The sequence below is a fragment of the Chrysemys picta genome, chromosome 4, assembly GCF_011386835.1.
Source record: "Chrysemys picta bellii isolate R12L10 chromosome 4, ASM1138683v2, whole genome shotgun sequence".
NCBI classification, from domain to species: domain Eukaryota; kingdom Metazoa; phylum Chordata; order Testudines; family Emydidae; genus Chrysemys; species Chrysemys picta.
This window is the reverse complement of record NC_088794.1, coordinates 27,052,372-27,080,253: the sequence shown is the minus strand read 5'-3', so window position 1 is coordinate 27,080,253 and position 27,882 is coordinate 27,052,372. Positions and strand designations below refer to the sequence as shown.

Genomic DNA, 27,882 nt, shown 5'->3' with positions numbered 1-27,882 from the left:
AGAAATCGAAAGAAGGTTTCTAACCATCAGAGTGAGGTTCTGGAACAGCCTCCCCATAGGAGCGAACAATTTAATTAATTTTAAGAGAGAGATGGACAAATTTATGAACAGGATTGCTTGTGATGGTGGGGGCAGGGCTCAGAAGCCTTAAGGGAACCCTTCTAGTTTGAGTCTTATGTTCCTAAAGCGCATGCTTCAGGGTTTCAGCTGGTCACCTGAAGGGGTCAAGAAGGGATTTTCCCCCCGATGTATTCTGGGGTTTGTTTGGTTTTTGGTCTCCTTCCTCTGAAGCATCAGGGATAGCCATGGCTGGAGATGGCACACTGGATGGGGTGGGTAGGGTTACCATACGTCCGGATTTTCCCGGACATGTCCGGCTTTTTGGGCTCCAAATCCCCGTCCGGGGGGAAATCCCAAAAAGCCGGACATGCCCGGGAAAATCACGACATGCAGGCGGCGGTGCTGGGCCGGGGGCCGGGGGCGCCCAGCACCGGCGGGACAGAGCGCCGGCGCTGCCGGGGGGCCAGGGGCCGGCGGGGCCGAGCGCCGGCCGGCGCTGCTGGGGGACCGGGGGCCGGCGGGGCAGAGCGCCGGCGCTGCCGGGGGGCCGGCGGGGCAGAGCGCCGGCGCTGCCAGGGGGCCGGCGGGGCAGAGCGCCGGCCGGCGCTGCCGGGGGGCCGGCGGGGCCAAGCGCCGACGCTGCCGGGGACCGGGAGCGCCGAGAGCCGGCGGGGCCAGGGGGTGCTCGGCCGGGGGGGTGCTGAGCGGGCCGGGGGGCCGGCGGGGCTGGAGGGTGCTGAGCGGGCCAGGGGATGCTCGGCCGGGGGTCCGGGGGCCAGCGGGGCCAGGGGGTGCTCGGCCGGGGGCCAGGCCAGGGGGTGCTGAGCGGGCCGGGGGGCCGGCGGGGCTGGGGGGTGCTGAGCGGGCCGGGGGATGCTCGGCCGGGGGCCAGCGGGGCCGGGGGGTGCTGAGCGGGCCGGGGGGCCGGCAGGGCTGGGGGGTGCTGAGCGGGCCGGGGGGCCGGCAGGGCTGGGGGGTGCTGAGCGGGCCGGGGGATGCTCGGCCGGGGGGCCGGGGGCCGGCGGGGCCAGGGGGTGCTCGGCCGGGGTCCGGGCCGGGGAGTGCTGAGCGGGCCGGGGGGGGCGGCGGGGCTGGGGGGTGCCGAGCGGGCCGGGGGATGCTCAGCCGGGGGTCCGGGGGCCGGCGGGGCCAGGGGGTGCTCAGCCGGGGATCCGGGGGCCGGGCCGGGGGGTGCTGAGCGGGACGGGGGATGCTCGGCCAGGGGGCCGGGGGCCGGCGGGGCCAGGGGGTCCTTGGCCGGGGGCCGGCCCAGGCTGGAAACGCTGGGGGGGGGGCCAGCCTGGGCCGCTCCTCCTCCCCCCACACCCCCCTTACCTGCTTCAGGCTTCCCGCGAATCAAATGTTCGCGGGAAGCAGGGGAGGGGGCGGAGTTGGGGCAGGGACTTTGGGGAAGGGGCGGAGTTGGGGCGTGGGCGGGGCTGGGGGTGGGGCCGGGGTCCGGTGGAGTGTCCTCCTTTTGGAGGCTCGAAATATGGTAACCCTAGGGGTGGGCCAGTGCTCTGAGGTGGCACTGAGTAGTCTCTCTCTCACATGCTTAGCTAGTTGTTGCTCACATGCTCAGAGTCTAACTGACAACCATATATGGGGGTTGGGAAGGAATTTCCCGCCAGTTCAGATTGGCAGTGTGACCTTGGGGTTTTTTCGCCTTCCTCCTTAGCATGAAATGAGGGTCACTTGCCGGGATTATCTGAGTATATAGATCTCACTTAATCAATTCACTAGCATTGCAGGGGCCTTGGGCATTGATGCACCTCGTTCCCTCCTATTCTCCACCCATGGCACATAATAGTTTCCTCTTCTGTGGGCTGTAATACTTTGGTCTAATTTTGGTTGTTGGGTTTAATGTGCGGATGTTGGTTGGTATTGGCGACCTGTGGTACGCAGGAGGTCAGACTAGATGATCGGGTGGTCTCTTCTGGCTTTAAACTCTATGACCCTATCCATTTATGCATGTGCTCTTGTACTTTCTGAGATATGCAAAAATGTATCTGAAAAGCACAAGAACTGCCCAATTTTTGCAAAAGGCCTGAAGCACAACATAGTTGCAGCCCCAACCTGATATTTTCTTTCCTTACTCAATAGTGGTATATTTAGAAGGGGAGACCTTATATCACCTGCCAAAGAAGAAGCTGCTAGTGTGTACTGTAGAAATACACATGTGCAGTGTGTGTATATTAGACCTGTGCAGTGACCCTTTGCTGCTATCACTCTGTCCTTTTTATTTGCTGCATTCAACAGGAACCTTTTCTGTTTTAAAGAGGAAGCAGACTCTAGAAGAAAATGAGCACAGAATGGCCTCCTATCAGCAAACACATTGTTCCCAAGCCTGAACGCTAAAACAGACAGAATTATTTTAGCTTCTCATTCGACAAACAAATGTTGTTGTCACATCTAAGCCCAAAGGGAGCATTTAGGTTCTGATTGTGGACTCTAGAAAACAGGGTTTTGTAGCTGGAACATAAGAAGGGGTCTGCAGCAATACCCTTCCCTTCTAATTCTACCTCGGAATCTGGGTGCAGAAAGTCGCTCAAGATACAGCAGAGAACACAGCTAAAGAGTCCCAGAGGGTCAACTCTTCTCATTCCTGCACAAAGAATGCTGTCTTTCCAAAGGAAGATGCCAGCTCCTGACTCCACTCATGGAAAGCTCACTAATTACAGTGAAAATCAGAAGGAAGCAAGAGAGGGAGGGAGGGAGACTTGCTCTCCAGCTCACACAAATGACAGCTTGAGCAAACTTTTCCTGCCTCAGCGGCTGCTGCTATAAATAACACTCTCCAGGGCTCAGCACTGCAGTACGACAACCCAGAATCCCAGTCACCTCACACAGACCCTCTAAAACCTGCACTCCCCTATGCACAGGGCACCTCTCATACACACATACGAGCACTAAAAATTGCATTCCACTCGACAGTAAACACACATCTCCGCTACACATAGTATACATACATGCATTTCCAATACACACACACCAAGATCAGCTAGAAATATGCACAAAACACGTCTTTCCATCACCACCGCTACAAGCTTGCCTTCCCTGTCTTTACCCCATCCTTTCCATTACATGCATTTCTCTTCCTCTTCCAACCCACTCCTCCATTGTTGCCGCCAGTCTCTCTTTCCCCTCCTTCCCTTTCAATCTTCACGTCTTCCAATGCTTCCCTTGTCTGCACTGGTTTACAGATCCCCACCTGGTTCTCCCCTTTTATTATCTAGCGGCCTTAAAATGTTCTAGTGTAGCTAAAACCCACCCTCCTGCTGCAGACGGCTCTTTCTGAAGCTTGGGTCAACACTGCTCCTCCAGTCAGCTAAAGAAAAGTGCAGGATGCTCCCTCCCTGCTAGGACTGAGCCCACTGTCTCCGCAGCACACTCTACTCCCTGATGGCCGAAGAAACAAGGAACCAAACCGACACCCAAACTACTGCTAATGCTGACTACACAACGGGTATACTTCTCTCTTGCTCTGTCAGTCTCCCTTTCCTTCCCCACCCATAAGTGGATTGTGCCTGTGCTACTGATGCTGATGCTACTCCTGCACACTGCATCGTCACAGAAGCAGTCAAATTCCGCCAATTGAACTCTGCTCCACATAGCCCACAGATGAAAAGGAGAAGCACGGGTACCAGCATCACCCTATGCTGATGCTGATGGGGGTGCAGAGATTAAATGCCTCCTTTTCTCCCAGGAGCTCCTACTGGTAGCCCTTCTCTAATGGCGGCAGCAGCAGCAGGGTAAGAGGCGATCATCCTCATCAGTCTCACTCTGCTCCCGGTACATAGCTAGAGAACCACCTGCTATGGCTGGGGGCAACAAAGACAGGACTTTTCTTGCATGTGAGTTTTGAAGATGTCTGAGGTAGGGAAGAGCAGGCAGGAAACCGATTCTCATCTCCCTCAAGCCCAGGATTTCTGTGAACTTGTGTCATATTCAAACCTCATCTACAGCCTCTGGCAACCCAGAGCTAAGAGCCCTTCTCTTCACAAACAGACCCTCCAAATCACTACACTTCTGAATACCCAGCACACACCCCTCCTCCACAACACCCACACACATCACACAGTACATTCTGCACACACATACAGCACATCATCTGTATACATATATCTTCTGCACAAACCTATGTAACAGGCCTCTGACCTCTGCCTGGTCCTCTGATTATACAGAAAGTGCTTCCCACCACCTCTGACAACCCCTCTCCCTGATCCCGGAGGGGAGACGATGGCAGACAATGGGAAGCAGTTTCTAGACCATTTCTGATTTAATCAGCTAACCCAATTTTAAAAGATCTATTTAAACTCTCTGATCCTCTAATTTTCTAGTTATGAGCCCTGTGATCATCTCTGCTGTGCCTGATAGGATATTCTCCCAAACCTCTTTATCTCTTCTGTCACAGCCACACCCTCCCCTACCAACACTGCCAATCCCTTCGCTTCCTCAGTAACTTTTCTTTTCCCTGGAGGTCTCTGGAGTCTTTATACTGAACTAGGGTTGCCAACTTTCTACTCACACAAAACTGAACACTCTTGTCCCACCCCCACTCACTCCATCCCCCCTCCGTCACTCACTCTCCCCACCCTCACTCACTCGCTCATTTTCACCAAGCTGGGGCAGGAGGTTGGAGTGCGGCGGGAGGGAGGGCTCCAGGTGGGGGTGTGGGGCTGGGGATGAGGGATTTGGGGTGCAGGAGGGGGGATCAGGGCTGGGACAGGGGGTTGGGGCACATTACTTCTTTTCTTCTGCAACTCTCAGCTGCCATGGAACCTTCCAGCTCAAATGTGCCATAATCCTCTAAAAGGGGCATTATATTAAAAGTTATTTTCTGCTGATTTAACTAATCAGGCTCCAGAAGAGAGACTTACACAAAGAGGCCTGTGTGGACCATGGTGTACTCCTTTACACAATTCCGGGGTGTGTATGTTTCTCAATGAATTGTACAGTTCGGTGTATAATCAAAGTCTTGATGGAATGTCCCAGCTGATTGCCTTGATGGTTTATTAAGCCAAAAATATTTTCCTCCTTGCTGCCACCTCTCCCCCTCATTTACAGACTTTTCTCCAGCAGCTGCGGACATGAGAAAACAAGGAATCACTGAGCACTCAAGTGTAGGGTCAGGATCGCATGTCACTGCAGGAGTGGCATTGCTTCAGCGCAGTGCCAGAAGCCAGTCAGTAAAGAGAGGCAAGGAGGGGTGGGGGAGAAGAGAACTTCTTGCATAACTCAAGGAGAGGGACAGGAGAGCTGTAGCCCCAATTATGGAAATAAGAAAACTTAGCAATACAGCACTCTGTAGTTTCAAACAGCTGTGCAGACTTTTAACTATGGGAGGGAACAAAGACACAGAGGATAAAATACTTGCCCAAAATCTTAGTGGAAGAACCAGGATCAGAACACACAGTCACATTCTGATTTGCAATCCTGAGCTTAATTCCTCAGATTGCACCACTTCTCTATGGTCATTAACGTTTCTAGACTGAGAGTACAAATTACAAAGTATCTATGACCAACAACAAGAGACCAACTTCTAGGGGAGGAAAAGCAGATTAAGAATTCCTGCTCCATAAACTAATGGTACATAGGAAACATGGGCTAGTCACACATAGCATGATTCCACTAAGCCCAATGTTACAGGCTGCAATGAGTCTACGGTAGGAAGTATGAAAAAGCAGCAGGAAACCATTCAGAACAAAAATCAGAACCAAGGTTACTAAAACAAAGAAGAGTATGTGAATGAGACAAAACCATTACCCTCAACAAAAGCAGCTGAGCTCACCAAAGAGAAGAAGTGGTGTGTGGGAAATGGGAACTTGGTATCTCCTTCAGCCACGACCCCTGCCTACCAGGCCTTGAGATAGTTTAGTTAGGAACTCCATCCGAAAGACATGTCTGTTTTGGGCCAGTGCACAGCAAGTGAAGAGTAAGCAAGATCTGCTGCCTTACCCAGGAGCAAGTAGAGTGTGATGAAAAGAATTGCCAGACAAGAATAGGTCAATGGCACAACTCATCTGGTATCCAATTCTAGATGTTTCAGATAAAGGGCACAGAATCTCTTAAAATTAACCTAACTGTGCAGTTATCTATGCTTTTCTCACCAAAGGGTGGACTATTGCAATAATACTGAAACAGCACTATGTTCATACGCACTAGGGAACTTTTAGTTCACGCTAGCTGGGTCTACATGGGCTGGTTAGTGCACAACTTGTTGATGGGCTTTAGAAATCACTCCCTGCCAGCCATGTACACAAGCCCTTTGGACTTTTTTTGCCTCCATAATATCATGTGACAGCAAATTCCATGGGTCAATCATATGTTGCTTCTGAAAAAAAAAACTTTAATTTTTACCTGGTGTCAATTCACTCTCTTTGTCCAAAAAACCAAAGAACAATAGCAAACAAGCCCAGAACATAGTGAAGTCTGCTACAGTATTCAGCTTTTTGAGCAAAATGTCTTGTCTAACACTTTGTGAGTCTGAGCTTCCTTAAAGGAGGATAAAAGGAGTGCCCACATATTCCTTCCTTTCTCTATTGTGTCCTTCTCTCAATCCCAGTTCGGCTCATAGCGTGCAGCGGAAGAGCAGGCATTAGCACGTAGGATCCTGCTTTGATTGAGAAGATAGTCTTGCCAACTGTCCAGAAAGAACATCATGGTGAGAAAAGAAACAAAAATGCTACCACAATGAAGTTATCAATAATTCATTAACAGTCCACTGATCTCTCCTGGCATCCCTGAAACTTGAAAGATGTTCCAGGTGTCAGGCAGGAGTACACCTGGGAAAGGGAAAAATGCCCACAGAGGATACAATAAGAACAGCCTCACTTCCTTTCCATGGGTAGATCTTGAGCTCACAGGTGCCAGCTTCCAATTTTCCCCAGGGGTGCTTAACCCCCGCTCAAACCCATGCTTTGCCCCCATTCCACCCCTTCCCCCAAACCTCCATCATTCCCTGCCTCTTCCCGCCCCCACTCCGTCCCCACCCCACATCTACCCTGCCTCTTCCTGCCCCCTCCCAAGCGCGCCCCATCCCCTGCTCCCCCCTCCCTCCCAGCACCTCCTGCACACCACAGAACAGCTGATCCATGGTGGGAAAGAGGCGCTGGGAGGGAGGGGGAGGAGTTGATCTGCGGGGACACCACACCGGCAGGTGGGAAGCTGGCTGCCAGTGCACGCTAAGCACCAGCTAATTTTTTTTGGTGCTCTAGCCCTGGAGCATCCATTGAGTCGGCGCCTGTGCTTGAGCTGCAATTCCAGCAGCCACTCCACTCCAGCAAGACAGAGAGGAGACAAGTAAGAGGGACTAAGGAAGATGTGAGAAATGAAAAGCCACTTCCAAGGGTGAAAGCATATGCTGGCAGTGGTGCTGGTGGGGGTGATTCAAGCCTCTGAAACACTCCACAAATACTCATCTTCAGACCCAGACAGAGGAAAAGGAATTGGGATAGCCAGGCTTTGTTGAGTCAAGCAACTCAAAAGCAAAATATCACATAAAAGACCATATGGGAAGAAGCTAGAGAGTAAAGAGATACAGAGCTAGAACAGCCATCTTAACTCCCCTGCCTGCTGCAAGCAAGTTCCTTTGAGTCACAGGCATTCCATTACCCAGTCAGCAGCAGGTGGCAAAGTGGAATGAACATTGCATTAGACACCTGTGAAGAAAGCAAAAGAAAAGAGACTCTGATGTATTGAGATTATAATGAGTCAAGGGCCAATTTTCAAAAATGTCCACTAAATTAGGTTGCCTCAGTTATTGGGTGTGCAATTTCAGTCACCTTAAAAACCAGGTCTCATGAGTCTCAACAAAAACTGAGGCACACAAATAAGTGAACATCTTTGAAAAAGTAGGCTGAAATCTCTCTCTCACTCGCTCACTAAGATTTTACATTGCCTAGGTAACTGCCCTCATCAGTTCACAGAGGCTGCAAAGAAGGTGGTACAGGTTTTCTTCACAACCATGTGGCGTAGGACTGTAGTTATTTAAATGAAAAGTGAAATTCTACAGAAAATGTGATAGTTTAGGAAACAGGAAAACATTCCTACTATCAATGAATGGAGTTTTTTAGTTCTGAGATAACCATATAACCCCTACTAACAACTCAAAATTAGCTTGGGACCTATAGTTTCTGGGAACAACCAGCTAGACAGGCCTTGATGTGGCAACAATCTCTCTTACAACCAAATGAGAAACAGGACCTCACAGCTGAGCATATTTAAAAGTACTAAGTGTACCACACTCAGGTTGCGTCTACACTGGCAGATATGGGACCTGTAATTCCCCATGGACAAAGCTGCACTGATTGTAGCTATAAATTCAGAAAGGGCTCAGACATTTTCACCACTGTATCATCTAAACTTGCTCAAGACAGGGTTAGACAACAGAGCATCATTTCCCTGTCTATGCTACAGCTTCCACTTGTTCTATCACCACCAGTGGCGAGTTACAGGTCCTAATTATTCCACTGTAAACAAGGCCTCAGAGTGTAGAGCAAAGATACACACTGGAAGCCAGAACATGTGGCTTGTACATATGTTTGGGATATACAAGGTTAGGGTTACCAGATAGCAACTGTGAAAAAACGGGACGGGATGGGGGATAATAGGTGCCTATATAAGAAAAAGTCCCAAAAAATGGGACTGTCCCTTTAAAAACGGGACATCTGGTCACCCTATACAAGGTAAAACTTCATGGGGCACTGTCGCATTCTTTCTGCAATGGGTACACTCAAGAGAGATTAATTACATCTATACCGAAAAGGGATCAAGATCACAAGGTTACTTCAGTCTCAGGTCAAGGTCCTGTATAAGGCAACTCCCAGATTTTTCCTTGATCCCTTTGTAAATGCAGCTGTGAAACTCCGCCCAGGCCAGCAGTACCTCCCCATCTGAAGAAGATTTAAAAATCTATTAAAAGTACTCCCTAGTCTCTCTTGCCATTTCCTTTACAATTACAAGAAAGAGTTCAAATCAGTCCTGGGGTTCCAATCCGAGCTCAATCACATAATTCAATCCCTTTGCCAGGGGATACACACAAACCTCACATCACCAAAATCCTTATGAATAAGGAAAACTTGCTTACACCAAGTCACCTGATCACCTCCGTAAGATGTCTGGCACACTAAGACTTCCAGTGTGCAAAGTCCAGAATGCTGAGGCCCTTCCAGGGGAGAGCAGTGTTTACTGAACAGTGTACTGTAAAACAGTGTAATGCAACCAGCAAATGGGAGCTCTTGACTGCATGTGTTCCCTGCTTCAGTGGGGGTGGAGGAAATGGATTCAGGAAAGCCTTTTGGAGTCACTCTGGGCAAATCATTCTGGAAAGGTGAAATGAAGGTCAGAAGACAGAATCAAATGGGGGAAACAACACTAGACCGATCCTTGGTGCAGAAGATGTGATACTATCGCTGCCAGAAGCTCAGCTGCTCCCTGGAATAAAGAGCTTTGTGTGTGTTCTAGTCCTGAGGACATGCGCTATCTTCCGCCGCTCCCTCCACACAAAAGGAGCAATTGAACTATCAAGTCCATAAAACAGCAACAGGCTGGATTCCTAAACCTCACTGTCCGCTGTGTTATTAACTCTCTGTAGCACTCAGGAATAGCACAGAGTGCTTCACAACCCCAAGGAGAATACATCCGGAATAAAGTCTCTTCTGTTTCCTCCCCCATCCCAGTCACAGGAAAATGCAGCCCCTTCAGTCCCTCCCTGATCCATTCCTGGTTGGAAGAAAAATCCAGCTCTTCATCAGATTTCCATCCAGACCAAAAATTAAACCTTCTCCCAGCATTCCTGACAAAGTCCTATCTGGGTGAAAATTCAAGCCACTGCACTTCTCATCAATTCCTTGGAAAGAGCCAATGAAGATAGAACTGTTTCCAGCCTCTGAATCCCTTTCCCAACAGCAGATACAGGTGCAGCTAAGGAAACCTCAACAGCCACGAACCTGTGATTTCAGGTGATGCATGGAATATCACGAACAAGCTTTGGAGGGAAGGGATAGGAATAACATTCTCTCTACCTCTGGAAGCAGCAGTTACATAGTCCTGGAAAGGTGACCGAGTCTCGGATATCATCAAATCTACCTTCTTGTCCTTGCCTTGCCCCGCATCCCCAATCTTTCCTCTGCCACTTTGCATTTCCAAAAATCGGGAGAGTTTAAACAAAAGCCTCCACTGTGAAATACAAACTCCATGAAAATCCTTCTGCAAATAGTCAGCAGTCAGGTGCAAGGCAGCTGAGCAAACACTGCCAGGTTCATCCTAAGACAAACACAGGAAAAAACAAACAGACATGGTAGCACCTTCTGGGAGTGGGACCTTGTGCTTCTGCAGGCTTAACACATAAGGGGTTCCAGGATCATATCCTCTGGCTCTGTCCTGAAGACTTGTGTTTTCAGATACAGAGGAGGATCAGTTTGGTACCCCCACTGCCAACACGGAAGCTTCAGCCCAGAAATATCGGCCAACTGGAGGTGATCCAGAATGGGATTAGAGGAGGGTGGGTGAGGGGAACACAGTATTTACTCACTTTATCCACCAGCAGATTTACTTCCCCAAATATCAGTGCTAAGTGAAACACGTTAATGAAACTATGTCAGTTGAAAAGACAGGGTTCAAATTAAACACTTGGTACAGAGTCATTCTTAAGGAGCGTTCAGTCCTTGTGGTTTATACGAAAGCCTGAAAACCTGTGATTTCCCAGGCTAGTCAGCAAAAGGAGAGCTTTGGCACTGCGCCAGCTAACTTACAGTCCAACAATATGCAAAGCAAGCCTATCTTAAGTCAACACTAAACACTAAGACCGTTTTAGCTGCCTAAGTTAGTTAATTCAGAGTATCAGAAGGGTAGCCGTGTTAGTCTGAATCTGTAAAAAGCAACAGAGGGTCCTGTGGCACCTTTAAGACTAACAGAAGTATTGGGAGCATAAGCTTTCATGGGTAAGAACCTCACTTCTTCAGATGCAAGTAATGGAAATCTCCAGAGGCAGGTATAAATCAGTATGGAGATAACTGCTAGCAGATCACCTCACCCTCCCTGATTGAACTAACCTTGTTATCTCCATACTGATTTATACCTGCCTCTGGAGATTTCCATTACTTGTATCTGAAGAAGTGAGGTTCTTACCCACAAAAGCTTATGCTCCCAATACTTCTGTTAGTCTTAAAGGTGCCACAGGACCCTCTGTTGCGTAATTCAGAGTGAAACTCCTCCATTTGCCTTAAATCTGCCATCTTCTGTATTTGTGTTCAAGAGGGTCTCTCTTCATGCCCACATGATATATGGCCAATAATATGAAGTCCTCAATATTTGCATGTACAACTACTGAAACAAGTGCAGTTTCTTCCTATTCTACTAGGCTGAATTATTTTCCAAACCATACACTACATTGCACAGTACTATGACCCCTCACTAAAGCCCGTTTCTCATGCACCCATACAAGAGAGCAGCAGGGTTATTGCTTCTTGTCTTTTTTCCAATTAAAAGCTCAGCAATTACACTGCTTTAAAGTTGTTTTTATGCTTATAATTTAAATTACAGTAGAACCTCAGAGTTATGAACACTTCAGAAATGGAGGTTGTTCGTAACTCTGAAAAGTTCTAAACGTTGAACAAAACATTATGGTGGTTCTTTCAAAAGGTTACAAGTGAACACTGACTTAATACAGCTTTGAAACTTTATTATGCAGAAGAAAAATGCTGCTTTTAACCATCTTAATTTAAATGAAACAAGTAAAGAAATAATTTCCTTACCTTGTCAAATCTTTTTTTTAAACTTTCCCTTTTTTTTTTTTTAGTAGTTTATGTTTAACACAGTACTGAGCGGTATTTGCTGCTTCTTTTTTTTTTCTTCCTTTTTTTTTCTTTTTTTTTGTGGGGGGGGCGAGGTGCATCTCTGCTGCTGCCTGGCTGCGTACTTCCAGTTCCAAATGAGGTGTGTGGTTGACCGGTTAGTTCGTAACTCTGGTGTTTGTAACTCTGAGGTTCTACTGTATAAGGAAAAAAGGTGTGGGAAGGGGAGAGAAGCAACTGAAACAGCAACTGGAGATTCTGAGGGGGGCAAAGTAGCAGCTGCAGTTTGCTGCACAGAAGATACCAGCTTACCTACTGCATAGGGATATTGTGAGGATTAATGGAATGATTTGTTCCTTTCTGCACAGTGCTTCGAAGACAGAACATGATGGATACTGATTGTTACATGGATTCCTCCTTTCTCTTGGAGTTCTCCCATCCATTTACTAGGCCCAATCTTGCTTAGCTAGAGGAGCTAATCAAATGATCACTGTCTATGGTAGAAGAGTCTAGCTAATTATTTTGATATCTAATTTGATATATATAATAAAAATGGTCTAACAGAATTTCATTCAACTCTCCCCAAACAAGTCCACCTGCTCTAGGCTAAGGCCAAGCACACAGATTTTCAACTCAGAAGTTATTTTTTGAAAGTTATAAGACACTAAAATCAAAGGTTTAAAATGGAAGTGCCATCTCAGCCTTACCTATAGTCTCCTTACAGCTATGCAATAGTCTTGCAGTACAAAATAACGCTTAGTCCTCACCAGCAGCTCATTCTGCACATTGCACGAAGAAGGCCTGGCTCTGCTGCATCAAGAATTCAAGCCCCACAAAGAGTAATTTCCTCTTTGTGTTTTTGTTGCTGGCAGCCTCCTCTGCCAACCTATTTCTAACAAGCTTCTCGCTGTATTCAGCCTGCTGTAGTGCTTCACTACTCTACGGTATGCTGAGACATCTGTTTACCCTACCCTGCACTTGCAGTAACTCCTCCTCAATTCATCAGTCCAGGAAGAATATAGCTGCAGGTGAACAAAGTGGCAACAGGTGATGGTAAAGCCCTGGCATGGGAACAAAGCCCGGCACAGCATGATGGGCTGCATTCCATCTGCTGCTTACCACTTCCCTGTACCTGCCCTAAGGGGAATTACACTAGTGTGTCAATACATCACAAAGTGAGTGCAGCATGTCTCAAAGGATAAAGATCAGATATATGACATGCCTTAGAGCTCCAAACCAACACAAAAGCTAGACTGCTTCTAACTATCCCAAGAGTTCAGTGCCCGAGGAATCCATAACAACTTGTGCCAGCACATACACATACAAACACACCCATATAAACAGTTGAGAAGAGAGACAGCATTAACTTCCCTGCTTCCTTGGTATAACAAACGAAACAACCCCTTGAGTGAGACAACTCTTCTGACAGGGATATACACATACAGGGCTCATGCACACCTTCACTTAACAAAAGCATATGGGCATACATACATGCAAACATACACTGGAGACTTAATTGGCGACTTCCAGGCAAGAACACGAACACAGGCCACTCCTACTAACATGCAAGCACAAATCTCCTTTCCACACACCTGCTAATGCACCTTCACATTAGCATGCCAACAAGTACATGGGCACAGAGCTACCCCACCTACCTCCATACAAGCTACCACTCACATGCACCCGCCCATACACATGCATATCTCCAAAGGCACAAACCTATTGACATATACATGAACGCCTACATGCAAGCCTATGCAATTACATGCACATCTCCCCAGGAAACATGTAGACTCTGCAGACATACTAATACGCTCTCTGATAAGGATACATTTCACAGGCACACACACACACACCACACTGTTACTCCTCTGCCAGCACACTTATTTCTGCAGCAGCCCACGTGATGTCTCCTCTCACCCCAGTAAATGCCTGCCTCACTCGCTACAATCCCTACCCCAAGATGGGAAAGAAAGAAAGTCTTGACGGGGCCTCAGACAGATCAATGTGAATGCCCTTCCCAACAGCAGCGGGATGGAGCCCAACAAAACAAGAGGGAATAATTAACTAGCTGTACAGAGAGGAGCACCTTTCTGTAAAACCCAGTGCTTGCTTTTCCAGGCCTATAACTTTTGGAGGCATCTGGGATGATGCTGCACTTGTTTAATGGCCCTGTTTTTCCAGTTCAGTTAAATCAGGCTTAGGCCCCGGAGGTCTTCACAAGGGTTCGGTCCTATAAAGGCCACGAAAATCATGTCTCCCTTTTTCTTCATGTCTCTCAAGAAGCACGGAGCATGGGAATGGGTTATAAAAAAGTACATACTGATCCAGGAATATTACAAAGGCATGAAATACAGGAAGAGAGTTGCTTGGTGGAAAGAAGGGCTTTCATCAGGGCTGGCTCCAGGGTTTTTGCCGCCCCAAGCAGCAAAAAAAAAAAAAAAAAAAAAAAGCTGTGATCACGATCGGCAGCAGTTCCACCGCACCGCTTTCTTCTTCAGCGGCAATTCGGCGGCAGGTCCTTCCCTCCGAGAGGGACAGGGACCCTCCACTGAATTGCTGCCGAAGAGCCCGACGTGCTGCCCCTTTCCACTGGCCGCCCCAAGCACCTGCTTGCTCAGCTGGTGCCTGGAGCTGGCCCTGGCTTTCATTATTATGTGATGCACTCAATAATACACTCTGCTCAGTATGGACCTTCCCCTGCTCCCATTTGATGCTGCTGAAGTTCTGGTGAAATTCTACTTTATTGATTAATAAAGCCGTTCTGTAAAGAGAATTTGCTAACTATGTGCAGACAATAAGACTTTCTAAACCACAGTAAAGCAGGTGTTTTAGTTGTTTCTAAAAAGCTTTGAAAATTAAAAGCACTATATAACTGCTAAGTAGCTGCCATGTACAGAATACATAATCACCAGTTTCTTAATGTGCTGAGAAACGTTAGCCAGATGCTGGCCAATGATATTGGAGCACAGACACCAGCTTCTAATATTCCCCGGGGGTGCTTACCCCCGCTCTGCCCCCAGCCCCTGCCCTCAATCAATTGAATGGCGATTATAACAATATTGACATTTTAAATTCTAGATCATATTTGGCTCCACATAAACACTGCTCTCTTCCTGCTTCTGGAAGTCTGTAATTTTCAGTGAATCCACTTGCCAGAAGCCTTAAGGAAACACCAAAAAGCAGGCTGACTGCTGAATGAAGATCTCCAGCAACACTAAACCTTCTGGATACAGGAGCCAGCACCTGCAGTTCCACAGACATCTGTAGCCAATGTGATGGGGCCAAGACCAGGCCTACCCATCAGAGACTCACAGGAACTCTGATGGAGAGGCTGGGGAGAAGTATTCCCATCAGACCTCTCCAAGAGACCCAAAGAGTTAGCTGCAGAGGTGGGGGTGCAGGAAGAAAAGCATTGTCTATAGAACAATAAACCGGGACCTCATAATCACTATCTCTCAGTTTCCAATCCCTTGCTGCAGATCTGCTGGCGAGGCTCTCCGCTTTCCCTGCTGACTTTTTGCTGCAAAGGGAGAAGGGAAACAAGGTTGAAGCTTGTCAACCTTCTCTGAATCTTGACAACTTTTACAAAGAAATTCGTCAAGGGAGGAAGGAAGGGAGAACAGCCAAAACCCCTTTTTGTGGGGAAAGGAGATCTAAGCCACTGAAATAACAGAAAGGAAAGGGAAAAGGGAATGGAAAAGAAAAGAAAGACATCTCAACCAGAACTCTACCTCCATACAACTACGCCTGTTCAGGAAATGAGAATATTAAGGGCTATGCTTACAACCGTAACTCTACCCCGTGTGCTTTTGCATTATAAGTCTACATCAGAGGTTCCCAAACTTATTTGGCCTACCGCCCCCTTTTCAGAAAAAAAATTACTCAGCGCCCCCCTAGAAATCTACCTTCCTTAAGCGAACAAACAGAAAGAAGCAGTGACAAATTTGCGTTCTTTTATGTATCTATATTTCTACCTACGTCTTACAATATAGTAAAGAAAGATGTGTTATTAGAATATCGCCCACGACATCAGGTATACAGTGGTTTTTGCGTAAGACGGCAAAAGACAACCAAACTAAAATACTAATGAAACTAATAAACTGGGTTTTGTTCTTTTCTCAGCGTTAGATATATGTATTTGATATTAAATTGTCAAATATCAAACTAAATTTATCATGAAATAATTAATTTAAAAAATAATCAATATGCAATTAAAAATCAGTTATAGTTTTAATTTAGTTTGCCCTTATTTAAATAATTGTTCCTTATTAACACACGCCTTATTTACCAATTAACACAGATGATTCGATAGATATAAATAAATGTTAATAGTTAACAGTTTTTTTCGATTTCATTCCCCTGTTTTCGTTAATATTGTAATAAAAAATATGACAAATATATTGACTGTACACTTCAAATAGTACTGTACCGACACAAGCCTGCTACGATTTTATTATTAGTAAGCACTAGAGACACAGAAACGTACGGTAGATATGTAAGAAAATGTATAAAAATACTCACGTGTAAATTGCTGTTTTATTGAAACAACAATAATACAATTTGCTTTGTATGTGATCCATAATCCGTAAAGATCAAAGGTATCGAATTATGAATAAAAAATTGTAAATACTTATTGCACTATTGTTAACTGCTTTTTACACAATTCAGAAACAATCTAAATTAGATTTCATACGTCGCCTATTTATAGTATCGTATTGTAAACAAGTCATTACATGCACATATTCCTGCCGATGCATGCTGGACTTCCCGACAATGCGCGACATGCTCGCCTGCCAACACGTGCTTGTTAATTATAACCTGATCGGTTATAATTTGTGAATTTATTTGGAAAATAAAGTAATCACTACAACTTTAACTCTATGTTACACAACAGATGAAACATGTACGAACGGTTTTTCAAAATTTTCTTATATTCTCTTCTTTCTTTATGCTTCCACCGCCCCCTTATTTTTATTCAATGCCCCCCAATTGCACCTGAGGCTACTACTGCCCCCCTGGATCGTTCCAGCGCCCCCCAGGGGGCAGTATCGCCCATTTTGGGAACCTCTGGTCTACATGATCATATATTGTTTCTCAAAATACAATACCATACAATCCTCCCCCGCCCCAAAGAATATTAGTTACACATACATCATCTTGTCATTTTTAAAGTTTTTTGTACTTAGACTTGATTGTAATCATAGGGTTATAAGGGACTGCAAGGATCATCTAGTCTAACCCCCTGCCAAGATGCAGGATTTGTTGTATCTAAACAATCCAAGACAGAAGGCTATCCAGCCTGCAATGCAATGGCAATGCAAATGGTGTATTTTACTGACTTAGAATTTTGGGGGGGTTGTTTAAGGGAAGGATTGTTTGGTTTTTTAAAAGAATGCCTAAAGTTATACTCTTAAATGTGCTCAGTCTGATTATCAAAAGAGCTGAGCATCCTGCACTACAGGATTCTACACAGATCTAAGGTTGTATAAAAAGTTATGATATATTGTACTGGAGAAACAGAGTGAGCTCCTGAAATTACAGATTGTACAGTAATGGCACAGGCACACAGAGTGAGCTCCACAATTTACAGATTGTACAGTAATGGCACAGGCACACAGAGTGAGCTCCACAATTTACAGATTGTACAGTAATGACACAGGCAGGCAGAGTTGAATTTTCACCACAACACTAAAATGCTCTCCTCCTCAGTGAGGGCTATTTCCCTATCCTATAGTCACTTTCAGCATCCAGCCATTTTGAGGCTCTTCATATAAAGATGGCAAGCCTTTTTTTTTTTGTAATAAGCAAACTAATTTTTCACTTTACCGAAGGAAGGTTAGGGCACTAACTAGGACAGGGGACATCTGGATTCAAGCCCCTACTCTGTCACTGACTTCTTGTATGACCTTGGGCAAGTCACTTATCCTCTCTGAGCATGTCTACATAGCAAGCAGAAGCCCACAGCAGTGAATCTCGGAGCCTGGGCTCATGGGGCTTGTATTATGGCACTAAAAATAGCTATGTGATTTTCAGGCTCAGGCACTGAAGCCTAAGGATAGGGGGTGGGCTTCAGAGCCTAAGCCAAATCAGCTAGGAGGACAAATTTAGTCAGAAAAAATGTGAATGATAATTGGGAATCACTTAAGAACACCCCAAAAGTCACAATCTCGTAATTGAGGAAGAAGAGCATACCAGTTGTAAAACCAACCTGGTTTAGAGGGAAAGCGAAGGCAACAATAAAACAAACATATATATATAAAAAATATAAAACAAATGGAAGAAAGGGGAAGTTGATACTAATTAGTATATATAAATCAGAAGTTAGGAACTGTAGAAAATTCATAAGGGACACAAAGGAGAAGTTTATGACCAGGACTGTTAAAGACAATAAGGAGTTTTGAAGGTATATTAGGAACTAAATGAATCCTGACAATGGTACTGGTCCATTGCTAGAGGTAAATGGCAGAATTACCAATAATAATGCAGAAAAGGCAGAAGCGTTCAATAAACATTTCTGGTCTGTATCTCGGGGAAAACAGATCTCATCATATGGTAATGATAAAACTTTTTCCATTCCACTTGTATCTCTGGAGGATGTTAAACAGAAGCTACTAAAGTTTGACATTTTTAAATCAAGGGTTTTAAAAGAGCTGGCTGAAGAGCTTGTTGGATCACTAATGTTGGTTTTCAATAAGTCTTGGAACACCAGGGAAGTTCCAGAAGAGGAAAAAAGCTAATGTGTTGTGCCAATTTTTAAAAAAGCTAAAAGAGATGATCTGGGAAATTATAGGCCTGTCAGCCTGGTATTGATCCCAGGCAAAATAATAGAGTGGCTGATACAGGATTCAATTTATAAAGAATTAAAGGAGGGTAATATAATTAATGCAAATCAACATGGGTTTATGGGAAATAAATTCGGTCAAACTAACTCGATAACTTTTATTGATGATATTATGAGTTTGGTTGATAAAGATAATAGTGTTGGCATAATATAGTTAGATTTCCGTAAGGCATTTGATTTGGTACCACACAACATTTTGATTAAAACACTAGAATATAAAATTAACATGGTACACATTCAATACATTAAAAACTGATTAACGGAAAGGTCTCAAATCGTAACTGAAAATGGGGAATGGTCACTGAGTGGGTGCATGCCCAAAGGGATCCCACAAGGATTGATTTTTGGCCCTATGCTATCACACATTTTTATCAATGTCCTGGAAGAAAATATAAAATCACTGATGAAGTTTGCAGAGGATACAAAAATTGGGAAGTGGTAAACAATGACAAGGGCAGGTCACTGATTCAGAGTGATGTGGATTCTTTGGTAAACTGGATGCAATAAATAAATAAATAAATAAATAATGGAGATATCCTATCTCCTAGAACCAGAAGGGACCTTGAAAGGTCATCGAGTCCAGCCCCCTCCCTTCCCTAGCAGGACCAAGTACTGATTTTGCCCCAGATCCTTAAGTGGCCCCCTTAAGGACTGAACTCACAACCCTGGGTTTAGCAGGCCAATGCTCAAACCACTAAGCTATCCCCATTTTAATATGGCTAAATGTAAATGTATACATCTAGGAACAAAGAATGTAGGCCATAACTTGCACAATGGAGAACTCTTATCCTGGGAAGCAGTTACTCTGAAAAAGATTTGGGGGTGGATAATCAGCTGAACATGAGCTTCCAGTGTGATCCTATAGCCAAAAGAGCTAATGCAATCTGGGGATGTATAAACAGGAGACTCTTGAGTAGGAGCAGAAAGGTTATTTTACCTCTATATTTGGCACTGGTGCGACCGCTGCTGGAATAATTTGTCCAGTGCTGGTGCCCACAATTCAAGAAGGATGCTGATTAAGAGGAGAGGGTTCAGCAAAGAGCCACGAGAATGACTGAAGCATTAGAAAACACACCTTATAGTGATAGACTCAAAAAGCTCAATCTATTTCATTTAATAAAAAGAAGGTTAAGGGGTGACCTGATTACAGTCTATAAGTATTCACACGGGGAACAAATATGTGACAATGGGCATTTCAAGTTAGCAGACAAAGGTATAAAACAAGGGGGAAGGATGGGAGAGAACTCTGTGCCTCAGTTCCCCATCTATAAAATGATCCTAGACTTCTGGTGACTGGCAGTCTAGGTACCAAAACCATGAAACTAACAGAAGTCAGCCCTATCTAACATTAGTGTTGGAAACAGGAGATGATGGTGTTGATCAGGGGTAGGCAACCTATGCCACGCATGCCGAAGGCGGCACGCGAGCTGATTTTCAGTGGCACTCACACTGCCCGGGTCCTGGCCACTGGGTCCGGGGGGGCTCTGCATTTTAATTTAATTTTAAATTAAGTTTCTTAAACATTTTAAAAACCTTATTTGCTTTACATACAATAGTTTAGCTATATATTATAGACTTACAGAAAGAGACCTTCTAAAAACATTAAAATGTATTACTGGCATGTGAAACCTTAAATTAGAGTGAATAAATGAAGACACCACTTCTGAAAGGCTGCCGACCCCTGGTGTTGATGATGATTTTTCACTTTCTGCTTACTCAAAAACACAAGAACGATTTTTGCTCAAACTTTCCTAAACAGAACACAAAAAAGAAAAATCACCCCTGGACAAAGATCAAACTTGCTAAATTTTAGCCCCAAAAATGAGTTTCAGAAAGATAAGAACAACTGCAAAGGTTGCATTTGAAACCAAAAGCATACTTAACTACAGTAGCTGTGACCATTCCCACTATAATAAAGCCAGATGCCATATACTTGCATTCTGGCGGGAATAAATAAAAATGACAAAGCCTGATGTGAATAGTGGTACAGAAAGGAGAAGGGAACCTAAGTATGTCAACTTCAAGTAAAAGATTAGCTTTGCTGGTGAGGAATCCATTCCAGCAGGAATCTGTATCCAAAGCTATGCATACATAACATTAAAAGGTAATCTACTTTTTCTGTTTCTGATAGACCCGTTAGCTCAGAATCTGGGGTACAAAATGCACTTTCACAGACTCTTTTTCTCTCTCTCTGAGGTCTCCCACCAAGTACTGACAAGCCCCGTAGCTTTCAAAAGATGATGAGAACAATTTCCACTCTTTCAAGGATCCCAGCTGCTGTCTCTTTAAACACAACTTCCCACGGCTCCCATACTTTATCCAACTCAGGATGCACTTATTCATCTGCGAGATCATTATCTGATTCAGTGAGACCATTAGCTTTAACAATTTATAAACTGCTGCTCAGGTGGCAAGTTGAAAAGTTACATAGGGTGATTTATTAGAGAAAAAAGCAAGGTGCAGTCAGACTCACCAAAGGCAAAGGTTCTCACTTTAGAGTGGATATAAAATTTTGCTATATAAGAAGAAATATCTCTAGAAACCCTTACCCCAATGGAAAGCAGAAGAGAATCACTTGCTGTTATATTGCAAGTGATTCTGTAAAATCATATCTGGACCTGTAAATGTTTGGAGCTTCACAGTCTATCATCTCTCTCTGCAGTTAAAGCAACTAATGTACCGTGCATGTTGAAGTCAACACTTTCAAAGAGGGAAGGTGGTCCAGGGTACTAACCTAAGATTTGGGAGAGCGGAGTTCAATTCCCTGCTGTCCAACAGACTTCCTATTTAACCTTGGGAAAGTCACCTAGCGCATCTTTGTGCCTCAGTTCCCATCTTTAAAAATGAAGATAATACTTTGCTACCTCAAAGGGGTGTTGTGAGGACAAAATACATTTAAAAAGACTGTGAAGTTCACTGAGATCTATTGATGAAAATCACTATATAAGAACTAGGTATATTATATAATAATTATTTCAAAGTTAGCACTTTTGTATTTCTTCAAGCATCCCACTTAATAGTTCTTGCTCAGAAGACACTAGCACATACCAAGATTGAGGTTTTAAAGCAAAGCCTTCTTTGTTTGTTTGTTTGTTTTTATTGGAGTCGATAATTTACAAAAACCAGCATCTGAAAACTTTCTTTACAGGTTAAAAATAAAACACAAAAAAAACCACACATTTCCCACCCCCCAACTCTAAAACAGCAGAACCTTTTTTTTGAGTCCTTTCCCAGAAAAATTCACTTCTAGACTGAGACTAAGCATGAAAAATTTCAGCTCAAATTATTGTTTTAAACAATGCAAGAAACCACTGAATACAACAGAACCTCAGAGTTATGAACACTAGAGTTACAAACTGATCAATCGACCACACACCTCATTTGGAACCGGAAGTACACAATCAGGCCGCAACAGAGACACCTCCTACCCCCCCCCAAAAGGCAAATATAGTACAGTACTTTGTTAAATGCAAACTACTAAAAAAAGAACCCAAATGTAAAGCAGCATTTTTCTTCTACATAGTAAAGTTTCAACATTATATTAAGTCAGTGTTCAGTTGTTAACTTTTGAAAGAACCGCCATAATGTCTTGTTCAGAGTTATGAACATTTCAGAGTTACGAACAACCTCCATCCATTCCCAGAGTATTCGTAACTCTGAGGTTCTACTGTACTGGCATTCAAGCCCTCTCAAGATTAACTCTATTATCACAAATAAAAACACTCAATCTAAATCTCACAGGGATTATATGAAAATCTGTGGCTGTCTCATTCAGGTCCGCCGGGGAATCCCAGGCAGCTGTAGAGACAGGAGCACATACAGCAGAAAGCTATGGAACAAGAAATGTGCAAGTAAAGCTGACTCATCAGAAAGGGCAGCTGGAGGTTCCGAGTTTATATCTTTAGCATTCAGTAAGGGATACATATAATGTCAGTGGGTAATATGGAAACTACAGCAGCAGAACACCCCCTGTGGTAGCTGGCACAACAATGAATGAAATATTAGTTCTCCTATCTAACCCCAAAAGCAGACACACACAAACAAATAAAATCCAAAAATCTTTATTGGCAAGAGAATTTATACAAGTATTGACAAAGTTTCAGACGCAGTGCAATGCACTGAATATCTGCATAGGACAAGCCTTCCGAAATAGGGTTGGGGTTTTTTGGTGTGGTTTTTTTTTTTTTTGGGGGGGGGGGAGAGGGGAAGGACAGGGTATTACCCATGTCCACTTTCATCCATTTTGATGCAGTGACAGATTGTTATGTATCTTGCTCTGCCATGCTTCTCTTTTCTCCTAGTTATACACATTTCTTTCTTACTTTTTAAAGGAGTCTTATTTCTATCATTTCAAGAAATATCTCTTCACAATCCTTCATATTCTAGATCCTGGAGTGGAAAATATCTGTTTCAATCTCTCATCTGTCTTACTGGTTGCACAATTGTTCCTTTCTGGGATTCCACTGTGCTTTGTGTCTCCCAGTTCCTCTTTCTAGCTTACCAGCAGCAAGTCTATATTTGGTAAGAGTCACTCTGAGTTTTGTGTATACAGTATGGTACAATCTGCTGCTAGGGTGGAACTTCTTTGTAGAGACATACAGCAGCCTAGTTTTTGTGACTTTTGATCTATTCTTTCCTAGTAGATAGCAGACAGTCTTCTCAGTGCTAGGTCTAGTGTCTTGAATGTAACTCAATTTTTGGTGAAGTTGTTTTCTCCTTTTGCTTTTAGAGGTCTGCATTGGTGAGTCCTGTTAGTGATACCATCTAGAAGTGGGGCATGTTTTGTCAAGTTTTCGGTTCTGGTTCCTTCATACTTGGTTGTGGAGAGTGTATACAGTGCACTGGTTGTGATGGCATCAAAAGATGGGTTGTTGGGTTTTTCTGCATGCAGATTAGAAGAGGGCACAATGTCTCGGTTCTGTTCTGCAGAGTCCTAGCTTGGGGCACATGAAGCATCTGCTCACAGAACAGCAGATGTAGGATGGGTTTCTGTTGGGGTTTCAGCCCATTTTGTCTAGTTTTGAGTTATAGTTGGATTCCAGACTTTGCTCCTTTATGATAAGATGTGTTGAACAGCACGTAATAGTTTTAGGAGTAGTCTAATCAGGGGGCTGTAGTTGTCCAATGCAATTTTTATGGTATAGAAGACTGACACCCACTCCCATTGACAACCTATGTCAGGAAGGTGCTTTCCATATTGAAAACCAAACACCAATCCCCAAGAGATGACCCCGCCAAACACACACACACACAAACCTCCATATAAACATAGACACTTCTTCACCACACACACATAGCCCAGCAGAAACCAGTATTAGAAAACAAAGAGATGAAATATTTGTTTTTACAGAAACCACATGCAGGAGTTGGTAACCACATCCTGCAATTTCGCTATCTCCCAGCCACTACTATTTTGGAACTCTTACCACTTATCTTGACCACACTAACACTGATATTTCCCTCTACTACCAAGCATGAGCTATAATACCCTCCCTGACATACCAGAAAACAACCACCAGTGGCCTTTCCATTAAAGCCTCACACCTTTAGCTGGCTACATGTGGCTTTGTCCTGAAAAGCATGTAACCTCCTTCCTACCGGGAAGGATGCTTATCTTTTCCTTTGAAGCATTTCTGTTTAATACAATGGCTTATAGCTCTCTAGGGCAAGAATTCTTAATCCTTTTCATTGGTCCTCCTCAGAGCCCACCCCCACCCCCATCTAACTTCAGCTTCAGCATGGAGGAGAGGCCTATGGTGCCTATTGGAACCAGTGTACAGTGTTCCACCTTGATCTGACTCTAGATACAGGGTTGCACATTGGGGGGTTTGGTCTCTACAGACACCATAGTCATGTATAGAGGTGGCAGCTGCAATCTGCTCTAATAAGACAGCTAAGTATGGTCCCCAGACTCCTTGAAAAGGCCCAGCATGGCCCTTGGTTGAGCAAAGTTTGGGCATCCCTAAACTATAAGATATATGGGTCTTGTCAGTGTGGTACAGGCTGTGCTTTTACATGCAGACAGCATTCTTGATTTTCATTGTTGTGGATTTTAAGGACAGATCGCATGACCGGCCCTGATTAGAAAAAGTTTGGCAGGATTCATACAAATACTTTTTGGACCAATAAACACTTCCAAATACTGATCCTGGACCAGTGAAGAGAGGGGGAAAAAATTATCCCTGCATCAAATCTCCATCCTAAATATAGCCTCAAAGTCTCCTATTCCAGCCCTAGAAAGTAGCCTTGTTATCTAATGCTTCTAAGGAGTAGAGTTTGTGCTGCTTGCACTGATAGTCAAACACATCCTTCCACCGCAGCATGGACAGGGATTACTTGCTAGGATCGTCTAGGTATATCTCACTAACTCAATTCCCTGCCATTAGGGGCCTTGGGAAATGGTACACCTCGGTTCCTACTATGCCTGTGGCATACAATAGTTTAGTCTCAAGGGCTGTAATACTTTGGTCTAATTCTGGTTATTGGGCTTGGTGATGTTGTGACATTCTCTGGGGTACAATCTGAACTGCTGAACAGCTGGGTCCCCTCAATTTCTCGTTTACACCCCTCTTTCTGCCAAAGAATGGATGCTTAATCAGGTGATAGTCTATTTGATTATGCTGACTCCTAGCTGAAATATTAGCTAGCCTTATGTCTCTGGAGAACTGGTCAAAGTTGTTTCCCAGACTTGGAACATGTCTTATACAGCAGAATTTATAGGGACAACAATGCTCAGCAGATTATGAGTTTTCAAATGATACGTCACAAAACATACTTTATATAAAATGTATCAAGGTCTTGTAAAAAGGATGAACCTAAGGGTACAAACAGTTACAGATGTTTATTGACTGGTGATAAACAGGAGGTCAGATTAGATGATCTGGTGGTCTTTTCTGATCTTACACTCTCTGGGTACGTCTGCACTGCGATAAAGGGCTCATGGGGCTCAGGATGTGGGGCTAAGAATAGCAGCGTAGACATTTGTGCTCCAGCTGCAGCCTGGTCTCTGAGACCCTCCCTCCTCACAGGGCCCAGGCTACACCAGACCAAGTCCAAACGTCTACACTACAATTTTATAGCTTCGCAGCCTGAGACCCGGGAGACCAAGTCAGCTGACTCAGTCCAGCTGAGGTCATCTTGTGGGTCTTTTATTGCAGTGTAGACACACCCTATGACTCTGACTGTAACCCTTCCTCCTCAAATACAATATTCTACACCACACAAGGGCAGCATGGAGCAGTGGTTGGAGCAATGACCTGGGATACCAGTGATTTGGGTAATAATCCTGCCTCTGCCACTGATCTGCTGCATCACCTTGCCCAAATCATTTAACCTCTCTGGGCCTCTCACTCTTTGTGTCTTTTGTCTATTTACATTGTATGCTCTTTGGGACAGGGGATGTCTTGTACTATGAATCTGTACAAGGCCAATCACAATGGAATCTGTAACAATGATAACAATCCTAAAGGGGCACATTGAATTTGGACTCAACAGATGTTGCCTTACATAAAAGAAAATATTTCCTGTAAATTAAAGGAGGAATTACAATGCTGAAAGACACCCCCCCCCCGAATCTCCTGAAACTAAAGGATTTCCACACATCAAATAAAAGGAGAATGCTCTCCCTAAGCGTGGACCCCAAAATTCATACACATACAAACTGCAGCCCCTGAATCAAGACAGAAAACAGTAAGAGACCAATAACCAGAATATACAAAGCAAGAGTAATCAAAGAGGGGCTATACACCCCTCACTCCCACAAAGCAGCAGCAAGAGGTACCCAAAAGTAGATTCCACACATCAGCTCTAGGTACTTGGCAAACTCCACTATAAACTGGGCAAATACAAATCTTCAAAAAGAGACCTCATCCTTAAAAGCCCCAACCAACAGGAGGCAACTAAGCCCAGATGACCTAAACGCCACTGCACAATGCCCCTCTGTCAAGTCCCCCCAGGGGTAACTCCCCTGACACAAAACCACATGAAAAACATACCCATGAGGCAACCAAGGCTTATTGCGTTCCCTCCCAACCTAACTTCCTGAGGCATCCCTTCCTCAGCTCCACGCCCAGGAGCCACCGCCTCATCCATCTCCCATGACTGGAGAGGGCAGGGGGAGCTGGTTCCTCACGAGAGCAAGGGGCACCTCTCTCCAATCCCCTGCTCGCTCCCATGCCGGGGGGGGGGGGAGGCTGGATCACTCACCACCAGGGCAGGGGGCACCTCCCCTGCTCGCTCCTATGCCAAGGGGGGTGGTTCCTCCTCCCGGGCGGGGGGCACCCCCAGCCTCCCCTCCCCCAGCGGGAGACACCCCGCCCGCGGCCAGGGCTGGGCCGAGCCGGGCACCTCCCGCTGCTTGCCGCCCCTCACCTCTCTGCCGCCGCCTCCGCCGCCGCCGCCATCGGGCCAGGGCCGCTGCCGCCTCCTCCATCCCGGGGCTCCCTGGCCCCCCGATTCTCCCCACAGCGCCTCCGCCCGCCGGGCCGCCCACTGCGTCAGCTCCGTAAGCCCAGAGTACGCACCCAGCGGTAACCATGGCGACGGCTGGGGCCTGCAGCGCCCCCTGGCGCCAGACAGCGCGGCTTGGTTCTAAAAGCGGGTGGGGAGATGGCGCTCCGGGGGGTGGGTTGGGGCGCAGGGAGAGAGGCAGCTCCCGGAAGGGGGGGTGATGGTTGGGGTTTGGGTGCCCAGATTCCTCTCTCTTAGGGGGGTGTTCAGAGAGGGGCCCTGTTCCCCTAGGGGAGCAGTTCAGGGGCCCTGTTCTCTAGGCCAGGGGTCTGTTGGAGGTGTAGGAACTGGGGTGTGACAGCTCAGCCACGACCTTGCTTCCTCCACGCTGGCACTATGGGCAGGTCTACACTTAAATCACTGCAGGGGCCATGCATGTGCGCTGCTGTAGCACTTCAGTGAAGACAGGAGAGCGTCTCCTATCCGTGTAGTTAATCCACCTCTGCAAGAGGACATCACTACATTGATGGGAAGAGCCCTCCCACGGACACAGCGCTGTCCACAGCGTGGGTTAGGTCAATATAAGTGCATCACTCGCAGGGGTTGATTTTTCACACCCTTGTGCAACATAGTTATACCGTTGTAAGTTTATTGTGTAGACTTGGCCTAAGACCACATCACCATCAGGGTTTCCCCATGAATAACAGACAAGTGGCAGTCATTGGTGGGTGAACC

The 27,882-nt window shown here is 45.4% G+C and overlaps 1 protein-coding gene across 8 annotated transcripts in view; it reads right to left on the bottom strand.

Moving 5' to 3' along the window:
- The window catches only part of DAGLA (diacylglycerol lipase alpha), a 102,481-nt gene extending 75,255 nt beyond the window's left edge, over positions 1-27,226 (bottom strand). For 4 of the 8 annotated variants that reach the window (XM_065591821.1, XM_065591823.1, XM_065591822.1 and 1 more), the window contains exon 1: positions 27,070-27,226. The gene's annotated coding sequence lies outside the window, so the exon portion shown is untranslated. Of the gene's footprint in view, positions 1-4,940; positions 7,722-9,148; positions 10,931-27,069 lie in introns of those variants that run through there. The other 4 variants (XR_010600434.1, XM_065591820.1, XM_065591825.1 and 1 more) reach the window with 3 other exon arrangements.
- Between the last annotated feature and the right edge of the window lie 656 nt (positions 27,227-27,882).